Raw genomic sequence first — 15,796 nt, 5'->3', positions numbered from 1 at the left:
CCCAATCGTCTGGTAATAGCCTACGTCCACTTAGTGATATTATTGATGTTGGATCTCAATGCCGTGATCAAAGAGCTAGGGTTCTTGAGTTTCACAAGCCTTAGGAGAATTACAACTATTCGGTGGATAATCGCACTATGCTCTTTCTATGAGTACTCAGAAAAAAGGTTCAAAAGTCCCTTCCTTGAGCCATCTCATTCATATTTATAGGCTCAAGGGGGTTACATGGGCCAATGTGCCTTAATTATCCTTAATATCAGCGTATCAAGGCAATAAAAATAAAATAATAAATGTAGTTATTACAAGATTATATATCTTTAAAGGAAATAAACTGAAGCATGCGACCAGGCTGGTCACATCTAATCGCGAGATCTGATGAAGTGACAAGGAGCTGGTCGATATGCGAACATCACCTCTTTATTTTGACGCTGCCACGTGCCAACCACGTGTAATAAATTCTTGCCACGTCATCAGGAGCCATTTTTGGGTAAACATTTGCCCCCCAAGTTTATTTTACTGCAACCAGCATAAAGTAAACTTAGGAAACTGACCCTTCGCATACCCCACCAAATCTGTCAGAGCCACCCATGCCTTTTCGAAAAAGGCAACCAAGCATGTCTCTTCAGTTTCCAAAAAATTATCTGACGGCTATTGCGTTTCCCCATGCTTTGAAAAAAGTAATTCCATGATTACCTCTTTTATAGTGCAACGATTAATATAAATAATCCCTGAGGATCATTTTTCATTTTTCACTTTTTACTTTTCATTTTCTCTTCAAGAACACTGAAGAACGTGGCGTAGAAAACTCAAAAACCTCAGACGAACTCGACAATACATGGAGTCTCTGCCCAGCCAACCGACTTAGTGCCTCAAAACTTGCTCCAATTTTTATCCAAGTAAGTTTATCGACCTTTTTAGTCGTTGAAATGTCGTACGATATCCATTTTATATCTGTTTTGTATCCTGAGTTCTTGACCGTTTTTGAAAGAAACTGTTTTGGGGTAAATGGGCATACTGATTTGCACTAAATGTGGTAGGAGAATAACATTTTTCTGGGATGATGGAGTAGTTGGGTAGTTAGGATTATAATTTTAGGGCATGAAATCGAAGTAAAAATTCGATTTCTAAGCATGTAGAAAAAACTGGGTTTTTCCCGCCCTTTCAGAGTCGAAAAGTTTTTCCTGAGAAACTTTTCACTTCTGCTTTTTAATCCATTTTCCAAACTGTTCGCTTGAAATGTAGTGTTTTCTGTCAAGATGTTGCTGGTCGTATAAAAGCTTAAATTTTATACACGAGCAACATTATTCCGACTTTCAAACACAAGTTTTTAGGCCGTAGATTCTCATCTCCCCTTCTCTGTTTGTAGGTTTTCATGAAAGATCCGTGAGGAGGTGAGAGGCCAATCGACGACGATCTGCTGGTCCAACTGCTCGAGGATGAGGAACAACCGTCATGGCTAATTCTGGAGATCCCTTTTTCTTGAAACACCCCAAATAATCCCCCGACCCCTCCTCAAAACATGGGTCGAGTAAAGTCTAAAGCCCAGAAAAAGAAATCATCAAATCCTCCTTCAAATTAGCCTGCTCCTTGGGCTGAAATTCCTTCAACCAGTGGTCGAGATGAAAATACTCCTGATCCAGAAATCCAAAATCAAGCCCGTCTCTGTAATATCATTCGACCAGACATCGAATGGTACCTTGCTCCCCCTAGAACGATCACTGCTAGGATGGTAAATAATTTCCTCAGAAAGTATGGACTTTCTGAGGTTACTTTATTCCTTCCCACCACCGACCAACGGGCAAACCTGCCTGGTGGCGCCTTCAGCGCCTGGTCTAGGTATCATATTGAGGCAGGAGCAATCCTGCCTCTTCATCCTTACTTCCAGGGAGTGGCCAATTACTTCGGGGTTGCTCCTTTCCAAATAACCCCGAACGGGTATAGAATGCTTCCCGCACTCTATATTCTTTACAGCCATAAAAAATGGCCTGTCCCTTCACCTCATGAGATCAACTACCTGTTCAATCTCAAATCTAACCCTAACCAGGACAATACGAGGTTCTTTCATTTTTGCCACCAGGAATTGACCCGCACCTTCCTGAGTGAGACTACCTACAAGTCTAATGTAGGAAAGTACCACCAAGAGTACTTTATGACTACCGACCTGGTCGCCAACAACCTAGCCTTCACCTAAGGAGGTAACTTCTTCATTTTCCTGGTCATATTTTTTCTTTGTATTTTATCCGCATCTCTCTTAGAAATTTAGCTTTCTTCAGGTCCATGGCTGCGACCAGCTCCTACTCCAGAAATGGAGCTTCAAGCAGGGCTACTGGCCAGCATGTACGGCGTAGAGAAGAGCGTCAAACAGCTGGTCACTGAGGCAAACCTGAGACTGGTCAGGCTTCAGGCACCTCACCAGGACGTGAGTGAGTCCACGCCGGGGAGTGCCACTGACGAGGAAATTCCCGAGCAGCACCCAGATGTGTCGCAACCTTTAAGGAGGAGACCAACTGGCATGACAATCAAGGAACCCTCTAGTACCCTGCGATTGTCCGCGCCCCCTGCCCCTTCGGGAAAGGGAAAAAAGAAAGCTTCTGAACCCCTTGTGCCTATCGACGAGTCTTCGGATGAGAATGGTACTGATCTCTCACTATTAGATAGTTTGCCAATTCCCTGTCACTTATTTGATGGGGACGACAACTTTAAGTACACACCCAATTTAGATTCAGACTTCTTCATGCCAGAGAGTGAGTGTACACTAGTAGAGTATATAATGTAGCGACCAGTAATGATAGCTCGGGTATTTAACTTGCAATTTTCTTTGTTTCCTTTTCTGACATAGCACACTCATTTATTTATACTATCTAATTGTTCGTGTATTTGCCTTCTTGTAGACATGGCATTCGAAGACATGTTTGATTTCTACAGTGTGCCTGATGCTCCTGCGAGCAAGAAAAAGGCGAGCAGGAGGCATCGTGGGGAGTGTAGCAAAGATCCTCCGACCAAGAAGGCCCGCACTCAGGATCCTTTAGTGGCTGATCCTTAGAAAAACACAACACCACCTCCATCTCCCGTCGATCAGCAAACTTCATCTGTACCGGTCGGGTCAACCCCTTCCCCACCGGCTCCAATTGACCAGACTCAGCCAGCTGCCCCTGCTCCAACAGGGGACGACATATCAAGCCGTGCTCTAAAATCGGCCAAGGACAGGATGACAAGGATCCTGAGGCATGAGCGCAGTCATGAAGCCATGGCTGGGACTGAATCGATGGAGGTCGACCAGATCCTGAATCGCGCCCTAAATGAGCTTGCCATTGTAAGTTGTTTCTTCCTGTTGAGACTCAATCTTTTTATCTATTATAATCATTTCAATCTTTGTTCTGATCGCAGGCAATGCTGACCGTGATTGCCAACCGGCTCCGCTCGGGGGTCATCACTGAGTAATCCAAGTCGTCCGAGCAATGGCACGTTGAGGAGCTTAAGGCCATCGAAGCGAAATATGCCGAGCAGCTTGGATGGCTCAGAAGGCAAATACGACATTGTTCGAGGAGAAAAATAAAATGGCTGAGGAGATGAAGGAGAAGCAGGCTGCTCTGGACAAAGCTCTCGAGGCAAAGGCAAAGTATAAAGAGTCCCACGTTATCAATTTTCGCGAAGCCAAAAGACTCGAGGTGGACCTGATCGAGAGCAGGCAGGAGGCTAAAAAGTTGGAGGCTCGCATCAACGAGCTCGAGAAAACCGATGCCAGCAATCTTGAGATGTACAAGGGTGCCATGTCCAAGTGCTTCTATGATTTCTGGAAGCACAACCAAGGGGCCGATTTCAGCTATCTCTCCGAGCGCATGAGGCAAATAGAAATAGCCCGGTGCGTTGCTCGCTTGGAAGAAGAAAAGAGAGCGAAAACCCCAGCCTCACCCGAAATCTCTTTGGCCACTGGTGTTGAGGGTGCGGAGGATGAAGCCGAAGCTACTGTCAACCAGGAACATCCACAAGACCCTCCTACTTCTTAGCTTATTTCTCTTTTAATTTTAATTTTTCAATATACGACCTACAGGTCGAGTGTTGGTTTTTATTGATTAAATCAGAGATTATACACAGCGGAACAATAATCAAATTGTTAGATTAATCGTATAAGATTTCTAGATCTACTTCTTCACATGCATATATATATATTGAATCAAGGACATGAACAGAAAAATTACCTCAGGTCCTTCCTAGCTGCTATCTTTTCGTATGGCTAAATCCTTGAGATCTCACACCAAGATCTTCCAAAATGTTCTCAAGCACACAAAGAGCGAGTGTGGGCTCGCTATACACATAATAGGCAATAAACTATTTATCAGATGTTCTCAACACATGAGATCTGATAAAGTTTTGGACCTAGGTTTTGTGAAGAACAATGACTTTTGTTTATGTCACTGTTCTCTTTCTCTGAGAGAGATTCCTAGATATTTTTCTATCCCTGAAAAGTTACGTTCTGTGAAAAACTGATATCCTATATTTAATATATCCTATATATTAAAATATTTGTTATTTTAAACAAATTCAAAATAACTGATCAGTTATCAGATTTTTGTTTAAATAATAATATTTTAATCATATTAAAATATCTCATTATTTATTTAATATTTAAATAACTAAAATTGTGGAATCAAGAGACTGAGTACACTCTCTTATACGTGTGGCACAGTGCACAAGCACATGCCTGTGATGGCATGTGATTTTTCCCAATTTTTATTATTATTTAAATACCAAAAATCCCAAAAATAAATTAATTCAAAATTAATTATATTTTTGTTAAATCAAATAATTAATTAATTAATTACACATAATTAAGCAATAATTATGTTTGATACATAGAAAAATATTTTACTTATCACATAAGTCCTTTTTGCCCATTTTTGTATTTACCTTTGTCAGTGTTTGTTTGAGCCATTTCAGGGACCATGGACCTATAATATTAAGCTCCAATAAATTGAAACTAAATAATTAAACTCTTTAATTATAATAGTTAATTTATTAATTCTGATATTACTCCACTATAAATTCAGAATTGCACTCTTTATGTTATAGATATACTTTTACAGAAATCTTTTCTTAAGTCGTCCATTGATATAACCATCTTACAATAGTTCAACCCTCTAATTAATTAGTTCATAAATTAGAATGGAAGAATTACCATTTAACCTTTCTAATTTACTTCTTATTCCTTAAGTACCATTAATTCACTAGTGAATAATTAATCTATAATCTAATTATAGATTTGAGCTCAAAATCATTCAGTTCTAGAATTAACCCTTAAGGGAACTAATATACGATCCGTTAGGAAAGATTAGATTCCGTATTGTTGATACATGTTCCCAGCCATCCATGATATTAAATCTCCAAAACAAAAGTCATTAGCCTCATTCTTTGAAGAGACCTTCACGAATGAATCAAAAGATTTAATAAACATGAACAGGAGTTCATGAACACTCAGGATTTAGGTTGATCTATAAATGATCATCAGTTATGATATGAATTACAAGTCTTTATTATTAAATGGTTTTTGGATAAAGACTTTAATTCATGTCGGTCCACGTCATATATAATCATATTATATAAAGCACCTTTACCGAGATGTCTTTCCACATCAATAATCTGAATCTAGATTATTTGTATCATTATGATACTCAGTAAACCGTACTTACAACTCCAATTAAAGAATTCCATAACTTTAATTTGTTGTTGTTGACTATTTTTATTCATTCATGTGATCTTAATTCTCTCGTACTAATACAAGATCACATCCCCAATAATGAATATGGAATTTTTCTGATATTTACAAAATTATTCAAACAATAATTTAACAATCTAAATATGACAATAATAATAAACCATTGTATTTATTTATTCACAGAAAAAACAAATGTCTTTACATGCTTTTAGGACACACTCCTAACATCGAGATGTAAAGACAATTGTTATCTTTAATTGCTACATAGGCAACTGTTTTCCTTTTTAACAAACAATTACATCCGAGCAGTAACTGCTCGCAGTGTAAAAGAATTCCTTTTTGATATTATAATACTTGCATTTATTATAACATCTGTTCGCATGACCGAACTTAGCATAGTACTTTGGTTTGATTTAACAAAATACAAAATTTTGAAAAATACTCTAAGTACCGTAGCATGCTTTCACTTATTTTGCTCGTGTGTTTACACATACCTGTCGATATGCTTTGCTTACTAGATGCCTTATATGCCCCCCAAGTGATTGAGTAACTTTAGGTCCTCGGTCACTTGCCTTGACTAGGACCTGTTCCAACATTACTGCTCATAGCAATGAATAAAAATATAGTAAAATAACACACGTAATGAGCAAATACTTGTAATAAATACAATAGTTGGCAAGAATGACTGGCTGCGCACAGTCCCTTATATTTCTCATAATAAATGGACAAAACATGTATGTACGAGTGATCAACAAAATGATCTTACACTTATAAGTGACCAGTCACGTAAAATGACCAACCTTTTTTCATAACTTGTAAAAAGTAAAATTAATACATGCCAATTCTTCAGGAAGAATTGTTTAATGATAGTACTTGCACATGTGTTCTCCATTCCAATAGCGAGGAATGAGATCTCTATTTAAGCGAGCAAGTTTATAGGTGCCTGGTTGAAGGACTTCTTCAATTTGGCACGGTCCTTCCCAATTAGGTCTGAGTACTCCAGCGGCCGGATCACAGGTGTTGAGAAAAACCCTTCTAAGCACTAGGTCCCTGATACTGAATTTCCTTTCGCGTACTTTAGAATTAAAGTACCGGGCGACCTTTTGTTGGTACGCTGCTACTCGGAGTTGGGCTTGCTCACGCTTTTCATCGACCAAATCTAAAGATTCCATCAATAGCTGGCTATTGGAGCCTTGATTGTACGTTATTCTTCGATGCAACGGTGGATCTAACTCAACAGGCAGCATGGCCTCCTACCCATAGGGCAAGGAAAATTGAGTATGGCATGTTGCTGTTCGATGGGAAGTTCTGTACGACCAAAGGACTTCAGGCAATTGCTCTGGCCATGCCCCCTTCGCTTCCTCAAGTCTTTTCTTCAGAGTATCCTTTAGCGTTTTATTGACTGCTTCGACTTGTCCGTTGCTTGAGGATGAGTGACTGAAGAAAAGCTCTTGATAATTCTATGTCGTTCGTAAAAATCTGTGAACAGATCACTATCAAATTGGGTGCCGTTGTCCAAGACAATCTTTCTTGGCAATCCATAGCGACACACGATGCTTTTGATCAGAAAATCCAGCACTTTCTTGGTCGTTATGGTTGTGAGTGGCTCAGCTTTGGCCCATTTAGTGAAATAATCGACGACCACTACGGCGTACTTGACGCCGCCCTTCCCTGTGGGCAGAGATCCAATTAGATCTATACCCCAGACTGCGAACGGCCACAGACTTTGCATCTGTTTTAGCTCATTAGGGGTGCTCATGGAATTTTGGAGAACCTTTGGCATTTATCACACCTCCACACAAATTCCATCGAGTCTTCATTCATTGATGGCCAGAAGTATCCTTGCCTTAGGATCTTTTTTGATAAACTCTGCCCCCCAGCATGGTCCCCACAAAAGCCTTCGTGGACCTCTTTCATCAATTCTTTGGCCTTCTCTTTCGAAACACACCTGAGGAGTGACATTGAGTATCCCTTTCGGTACAGAATTCCATCGACCAGAATATACCTAGCAGCCTGCCGCTGAAGGGTCCTGGCTTTGTTTCTGTTCGTCGGTAACACGCTCTGTGTCAAGTGCTCTATGTTAGGTGCCATCCAAGTGTCCACTGCTTGAATCACCAAAGAGGTCCCCTCTGCTTGGATGCTTGGTGTAGATAGTTGCTCAACCGGCACTATGTTCAGAGTGTCAGCATCCTTGGCACTTGCCAGCTTAGCAAAAGCATCAGCGTTTGAATTTTGGTCATGAGGCACTTGCTGGAGAGTGTACTTATCAAACTGTGCCAATAGATCCTTTGCTTTATTCAAGTAAGCGACCATTTTTAAACCTCGGGCCTGGTACTCTCCAATGATCTGATTAACTACTAACTGAGAGTCACTGTAGATTTCAAGTGACTTTATGTGCATGCTTCTGGCAAACTGCAATCCTGCGAGTAATGCCTCATACTCGACTTCGTTGTTAGAAGCAGTGAAGTCAAATCTGATTGCGTAGTGAAATCGATACCCCTCAGGCGTTATCAAAATCACTCCTGCTCCTGCGTGATGCTCATTAAAAGAACCATATGTGAAGAACTTCCATGAGGGAGTTTGGATTTAAGGCTCAGGCTCTTCAGGCGCTTTTTCTTGCTCGCTATCTGGACGACCAGTGAGTTTTGCGATGAAATCGGCCAGAGCCTGTCCTTTTATCGTTGCTCATGGCAAGTAAGAAATATCAAACTGCCCAAGTTCAACCGCCCATTTCAACAATCTGCCTGCGGCTTCTGGCTTCTACAGAACTTTCCGTAGAGGTTGGTCAGTCAAAACTGTGATTGGGTGAGCTTGGAAGTAGGGTCGCAGCTTCCTGGAGGCTAAGATTAAGCAATAGGATAATTTTTCAATAGGTGGATACTGCAGCTCCACTCCATTAGCCTCTTGCTTACATAATAAACAGCTTTCTGCACGCCTTCTTCTTCTCTTACTAGGACAACACTAGCAGCGTATTCTGTGACCGCCAAGTAAATGAACAAAGTTTCTTTATCAACTGGCTTTGATAGAATCAGTGGCTGCGACATGTGAGTCTTTAAGGCTTGAAAAGCTTGTTCGCACTCCTCCATCCATTCGAATTTCTTGTTGCCTTTGAGTAGATTAAAAAATGGGACGCATTTGTCCGTCGATTTAGAAATAAATCTATTGAGCTAAGCAATTCTTCTAGTCAAGCTTTGAACATCCTTGATCTTTATTGGCGATTTCATATCGACCAAGGCCTTGATCTTCTCGGGATTGGCCTCAATTCCTCGCGAGTTTACTATAAATCCCAAGAATTTACCTGATCCAACTCTGAAGGAGCACTTGAGGGGATTCAGCTTCATCTGATATTTGTTCAAGACGTTGAAGCATTCTTGCAAGTCCCCTACATGCCCTTCTGCATTCATCAACTTAACCAGCATGTCATCGACATATACTTCCATGTTTGTGCCGATCAGCTCCTTGAACATGTGGTTGACCAGTCGCTGGTAAGTCACACCATCGTTTTTCAAACCGAAAGGCATTACTTTGTAACAGTAAAGCCCTGTATCAGTCCGAAAGCTGGTGTGATCCTCGTCAGGGGGATGCATACTAATCTGATTATATCTAGAGTATGCATCCATGAATGACAGAATCTCGTGCCATGCAGTGGCATCGACCAACTGGTCGATTCTAGGGAGCGGGAAATAATCTTTAGGGCAGGCTTTATTAAGGTATGTGAAATCCATGCATGTTCGCCATTTTCCATTCGGCTTGGGAATAAGCACGGGATTAGAGACCCATGATGGATAAAACGCTACCTTGATGAATCCATTTTCCTTTAGCTTCTCGACTTCTTCCTTTAGAGCTTTAGATCTATCTTTGTCGAGCAGCCTCCTTTCTGTTGTACTGGTGGAAAACTCTTGTCTACGTTCAGGACATGGCTAATAACCACAGGGTCTATTCCAACCTTGTCTTTATGCGACCAGGAAAAGACTTCCTGGATTTTTCTAAAAAATTCCACCAGTACTTGCTTCGTTGTTGTCTCTAAGTTTTTACTGACTTTCACAACCTTGGTCGGAGTTTCTTCATCGAGTTAGACCTCCTCAAGGTTCTCGATGGGTCCTATTTCTTCCTCAAAATCCCCAAAGCGAGGATCTGAATCTCTGTCCTCACTTTGGGTAATGCCCTATTTGGTGACATCATCACCTGATTAGGTTTGTACATCAATTGCCATTTGTAACTTTTTTCTGGCAACTTCCCTCGATACACCTTTCTTCGCCTTAGATATCGAGGCGTTGTAGCATTCCCTCGCTTCCTGCTGATTTCCCAACACGCATCCTATCCCTGCGTCGGTTGGGAATTTCATGGCAAGGTGCCATATCGAGGTAACGGCTCACAGGTCGACCAAAATTGGCCTCCCAATTACAGCATTATATGCTGAAGGAATCAACTACTATGAAAGTAGTGGGTAAAGTCCTATTTGCAGATGCAATTCCTGCCGTAACTGGGAGCTTAATCAAACCAGTTGGGGCAAGCCATTCGCCAGAAAACCATAAATGGTTTGGTTGCATGGCTTCAGGTCCTTGACGGACAATTTCATTCTTTCCAATGAAGACTTGTATAAGATGTTGACTGAGCTTCCTGTGTCAACCAACACCCTCTTAACCATCATGTTGGCGATTTGAACGTCAACGACCAGCAGATCGGAGTGTGGGAATCGTACATGCTGGACATCGTCCTCAGAGAAGGTTATCAATTCCTCCTATGTTTGAGCCTTCTTTGGTGCTCAATCCTCCACACTCATCATCTCAATGTCCTGGCCGTGGCGTAGGGTTCGAGCATATCGCTCCCTTGCCTTCCCACTGTCCCCTGCAAGGTGTGGGCCACCACAGATGGTGAGTAACGTACCTGCCACAGGAGCTGGCTGTAAAGGCGGTGAGCGTTGGCGTGCAGGCACCTGCTCGTTGCCACCTTGAGCCTCTCGCTGAGACCCTCCTGCAGCTCGCACATATCTCCTTAGATGTCCCTACCTGATTAGGAACTCAATTTCATCCTTCAATTGGTTGCACTCATTGGTGTCATGTCTGTAGTCGTTGTGAAAAAGACATAATTTTGTTGTATCTCTCTTGGAGATATCCTTCCTTCTAGGTGCAGGTCGCTTATAAGGAACATTAGAGTTGGTCGCCTGGTAGACCTATGCTCAACTTTCGACAAGGGCCGTATAGTTGGTGAATCTTGGCTCATATCTATTGCCTTTGGGGCGCTTATTGTCAGACGTTGACGGCTCATCGCCCGCTCTTTTTCCACCATTTCTGCCATTTCCGTTCCCATTGCCTTTACCGTTGCCATTGGGTTTATCCGACCCATTGGTGGGTTCTTCTTTAGGTCCTTTATCTTTTGTAGGCGATTTCCCCTCGTTGGCAATCACATCTTCCAGCTTGATGTATCGATCAGCTTGATCCAAGAACTCCTGGGTACTCTTTACCTCGTTCTTTGTTATACTGTTCCAGAGTATAGAATGGCATCTGATCCCGGCAGTTAGGGCCATCATCTTTCCCTCGCCGCCTACTGTTTTGGCTCCAGCTGCTGCTCCCATAAAGCACTGGACATATTCCTTCAAGGGCTCTCCCTCCTTTTGGCATATCTTAACCAGCTGGTTGGCCTCAGTGGGGTGTACGCGACCCGCATAGAATTGTCTGTAAAATTCCTTCAAGAACATCTCCCAGGATACTATACTAGCAGGACGAAATTTAAAGAACCACTCCTGGGCGGTGTCAAATAGTGTAGTGGGTAAGATCCTGCAACGGGCATCATCCGACACCTTCTGAATATTTATTTGTATCTCAAATTTGTTGACATGAGATACTGGGTCTCCCTACCCATCAAAGTTTGGCAGTACTGGCATTTTTGATTTGCTGAGGGTTTCTACCACAACAACCCCTTGGACAAACGGAGTGCCTGTCCTCTGGCCGTACTCTATGTGGGATGTTCGACTCCCGACCAGCTGCTGCACTGCCTGGTTCAGAGCATCAATTTGTGCCTGAACCGCGTCTGGGATCGCTGGGGCGACCGGTGTTGGAGGAGCGTACTCATCGTGTCTCTCGCGATGATTGTTGAGCACGTCCCTCAAATCATCATCCCTGCGCCTCTGATCACTAACTCCTAGCCGATCAAAGACGTTATTTTGTCGAGGTTTCCCCCAGCGTTATGGATCTTCGGCCTATTTTCTCTAGGTAGGGGTTTCTATCTCCACCTTTTCCTTCATCCCTTCGACCAACGTTCTCCCTGCCAAAATTGGTCTCATTATAGTCATGGCCATCTCTAAACTGTGGCTGACTATGGCGCGATCGACTATTCACACTGTTTCCTCCTCGGGCTGGCATCTCCCGAGCGTCAGGGGGAGGCCTGCGCTGATCGTTGGGTCCTCGTGCATTATTATGTCGTGGGAGGCCCCTGACCGCAGAGCTTGACTCATTGATCCTTTTGTTGGCCGAAGGACGCTGCCCCCTGCTCGGTGGATTTGGCTCTTTGTCCCCTGGGCGTCTAGGGCTGCGGGGCGGCTGCCCGACCATATTCAGCCTCTGGCGCTGGGGATTGCCTTGACTAACTTGAGATGGAGGCTGCTGCTCAAGATCCCGAATTGGGACATCATCCTGAGCGACAAGTGGCTGCTCCGGCCTTTGAAGGCTTGCTGGCTGGAGCAGAGGACTTGGGTTGGGAGCCCGCTGTGGTGGCGCACTCGATGGCTGATCCGGTTGAGAGGCCGTTGCAGCCTGTCCTCGAGCCAATTGAATGGCGCTACTTCAAGAGTGGCCGTGGCATCCCTTTGTCGACGGTCCATGTCCGCCTGCCGCTCATTTAGCTCCTGGCGCTGACGCTCAATCTCCCTTTGCTGCAGCGCCATGGTCTCCGCTGCATTCTCCTGATTGGCTCTTAGATTGGCCAACTCATCCTGCAACACCCCCAATGTTGCCCTTAGCGTTTCTGAATCCAACTCATCCTCTTCAAACTCTAAATGTGGTTCATTCTCCGCCACATTTGGAGGAGGAGGTTGAGATGATGCAGTGCCAGCGGCCTGTCCAGCTCTCTTGGATGTCTTTGCCATTTGATTTTCTTAAAGCTTTTTATCAAACTCTCAATGAAAGCACCAGAATGTTGACCCTCGACTTGGCCAATGACACGGAGTCAGAATAACAACAAAGAAATAATAAGGAATCAAGAATGGAATCAAATGGTAAAGAAATGACACAAATGATTTATAGTGGTTCGGCCCCAATCATTTTGTAATAGCCTACGTCCACTTAGTGATATTATTGATGTTGGATCTCAATGCCGTGATCAAAGAACTAGGGTTCTTGAGTTTCACAAGCCTTATGAGAATTACAACTTTTCAGTGGATAATCGCACTATGCTCTTTCTATGAGTACTCAGAAAAAAGGTTCAAAAGTCCCTTCCTTGAACCCTCTCATTCATATTTATAGGCTCAAGGGGGTTACATGGGCCAATGAGCCTTAATTATCCTTAATATCAGCGTATCAAGGCAATAAAAAGAAAATAATAAATGTAGTTATTATAAGATTGTATATCTTTAAAGGAAATAAACTTAAGCATGCGACCAGGCTGGTCGCATCTAATTGCGAGATCTGATGAAGCCACAAGGAGCTGGTCGATAGGTGAACATCACCTCTTTATTTTGACGCTACCACGTGTAATAAATTCTTGCCATTTCATCAGGAGCCATTTTTGGGTAAACAGTTTCCTTTTAGTTTGGTTCGAGGTTCTAAATGATAGAGATCTCATTTCAGTAATTAATATTAGTTTACTGAAATATCATTTACAAGGAACTAAGTGTTTTAAGGATAAAATACAATGAGAGGTAAAACGATATTTTAGTCCCATCTCATTGTAGACCATCTATAGAGGATTGAGTGACAATTATGGTTGTAACAATGGATAATTAATGATGTATATACACATATATATATATTGCTTATAGAGCATTCTATGAATTCAAGAGTGTAATTCTGAGTCTTTAGTGGAGTCACGAGGAATTAATAAGTTAGTAAATTTATTTGTTAAATTTATGATAACTTATTGGAGCTTGATTTCATAGGCCCATGGTCCCCAGACTGTACCTTGGATAAAATCATCTAGATAGTCTCAATTAATTGATTTAATTATCAATTAGAATTATCAAAATTGACCAGGTGAATTTTGGATAGTTTCACAAAGTTATGTAATTTAGAGAAGAAAAGAGAAATTATGGCAGATTTATTAATTAAGATAAATTTGTATCTAAATTAATAAATAAGTTTAAATCAAGGTTCAAATTATAAATAATTAATTTGATAAATGATTTAAATAATTATTTAAATTAATTAAATCAATAAAAAATAATACAGGCCTTGATTTTAAGTTCAATGAGCTTATAATTAAAAGAGAAATTTCACGGGTCTAAAGCCCATGATAATTTCGACCTAGGGCTGATTATTGGCTATTATTTTATTGAATTTTTAATTAAATAAGTGACCTAATTGAGCCTATAAAAGGAATACTAAGTGAGAGTTGAAAACACAAGTTTTTGAGAAGATCAGAAGATCTATTCTTGATGCTCTAGGTTTTAGATTCTCTCTACATTATAAGTCTTTTTCTAAGCCTCAATTTTTCTCTTCTATTCTTCTTCTTATTGTATCTATCTCATGTGTTGAGAATTTTCCACTCTAGTTTAGGTGATTCTATGGATACTTTGGAAGGTTGTGAAGAAAATTGAAGAACGGTTCAGTTTCTTGGTGATACCCTGCGACAGAAAGGGTACAAGAGTTAGAGAAACTGAATGAATGACTCAATCATTCCGCTGCACAATAATGTAAGTGTTCTTATCATTATCTCTATATGAATTCAATTTTAGAAACATGTTCTAGGTTGTCTCATATTAATTTGTTTAATATAAGATCTACATGAAAATAAATAAGATCATGTATATAAGTTTTCCCAACAACTGGCCTCAGAGCCTTTGGTAATCTTTATTTTCATGCATGAACATGGTAAAAATTGAATTATTTGATGTGTTGAATAATTGGATGGATTTCATATTTTTTATGAAGCATATTGATTCTTATGTGATTATTAGCAAATTTGGGTTATTTTGTTGTGTTTTCTATGTAATTAATTTTTATACATGCTTTATTTGATATAAAACATGGTAAAAATTATTTAGAAAATATTTTTGGTTTGAAAAATTGCACAAATTTTTTTGCCTAGCTGCCAGTCTCGCGCGCGCGTCACTCGGCCATCACCAGCGCCCCACGCGTGCATCACTCGGCCATCACGTGCACACCGAGCACTCGCACGCCTAGCCCTACACCCATCACGGTGAACAATGTTCATCCATTTTTTTTATTTTATTTTTTAAAAGAAAATAAAATTGGGGAATTGATTTTTATATGTCAAACCCAAAATATCAGATTTATTTTATCTTTTAAAAATGCTTTTTAAAATAAGATATTTTTGTTGTTTGATATTTAAAAATTAGATATTTTCTACAAAGATTCAAATTCAAATTTAAAAATAGGCTAACAATTTAATTTTAAATATTTTAATATATTAAAATAATAGAATTAAGATTTTAGATATTAAAGATATTTTCTTTTACATACTTGTTATTTTTATTAAATCTTTATTTGGAAATATTAATATCTGTTTATTCTATAGTTTTTAATATTTAATTTATTTGAAATTTGAAGTTTGTTAGTTATATATTTTTATGGATATTTGAATTTGTTTAACTGTTTTGAGATATTTTAGGGTTGTTAAAACTATTAATTCTAATTTAATTGAATTTATTTCAATGTGACACTTTAGAATTAATAGAAAATTATAGGACTTTGGTTTTAAAAATTTAACTTTTCAATTTTTTGGAGAACCATAGTCATTAATTTTCGAAAATAAATAATAAAAATATTATTTTTAATTTTATAATGAGCTTATTTTAAGAATTATATTCGATCTCCATCGTTAGTATAACAAGGTCAATAGCTTAATGGGGCCTCGAGACACTTTGATTCGTACCCCTACGAAAGGTGTTCATTAGTTATTTTTACAAGG

This window comes from Humulus lupulus, chromosome 6 (genome assembly GCF_963169125.1).
Source record: "Humulus lupulus chromosome 6, drHumLupu1.1, whole genome shotgun sequence".
NCBI lineage: Eukaryota > Viridiplantae > Streptophyta > Magnoliopsida > Rosales > Cannabaceae > Humulus > Humulus lupulus.
The sequence above is the reverse complement of the archived record's forward strand: the minus strand, read 5'-3'. Positions refer to the sequence as shown.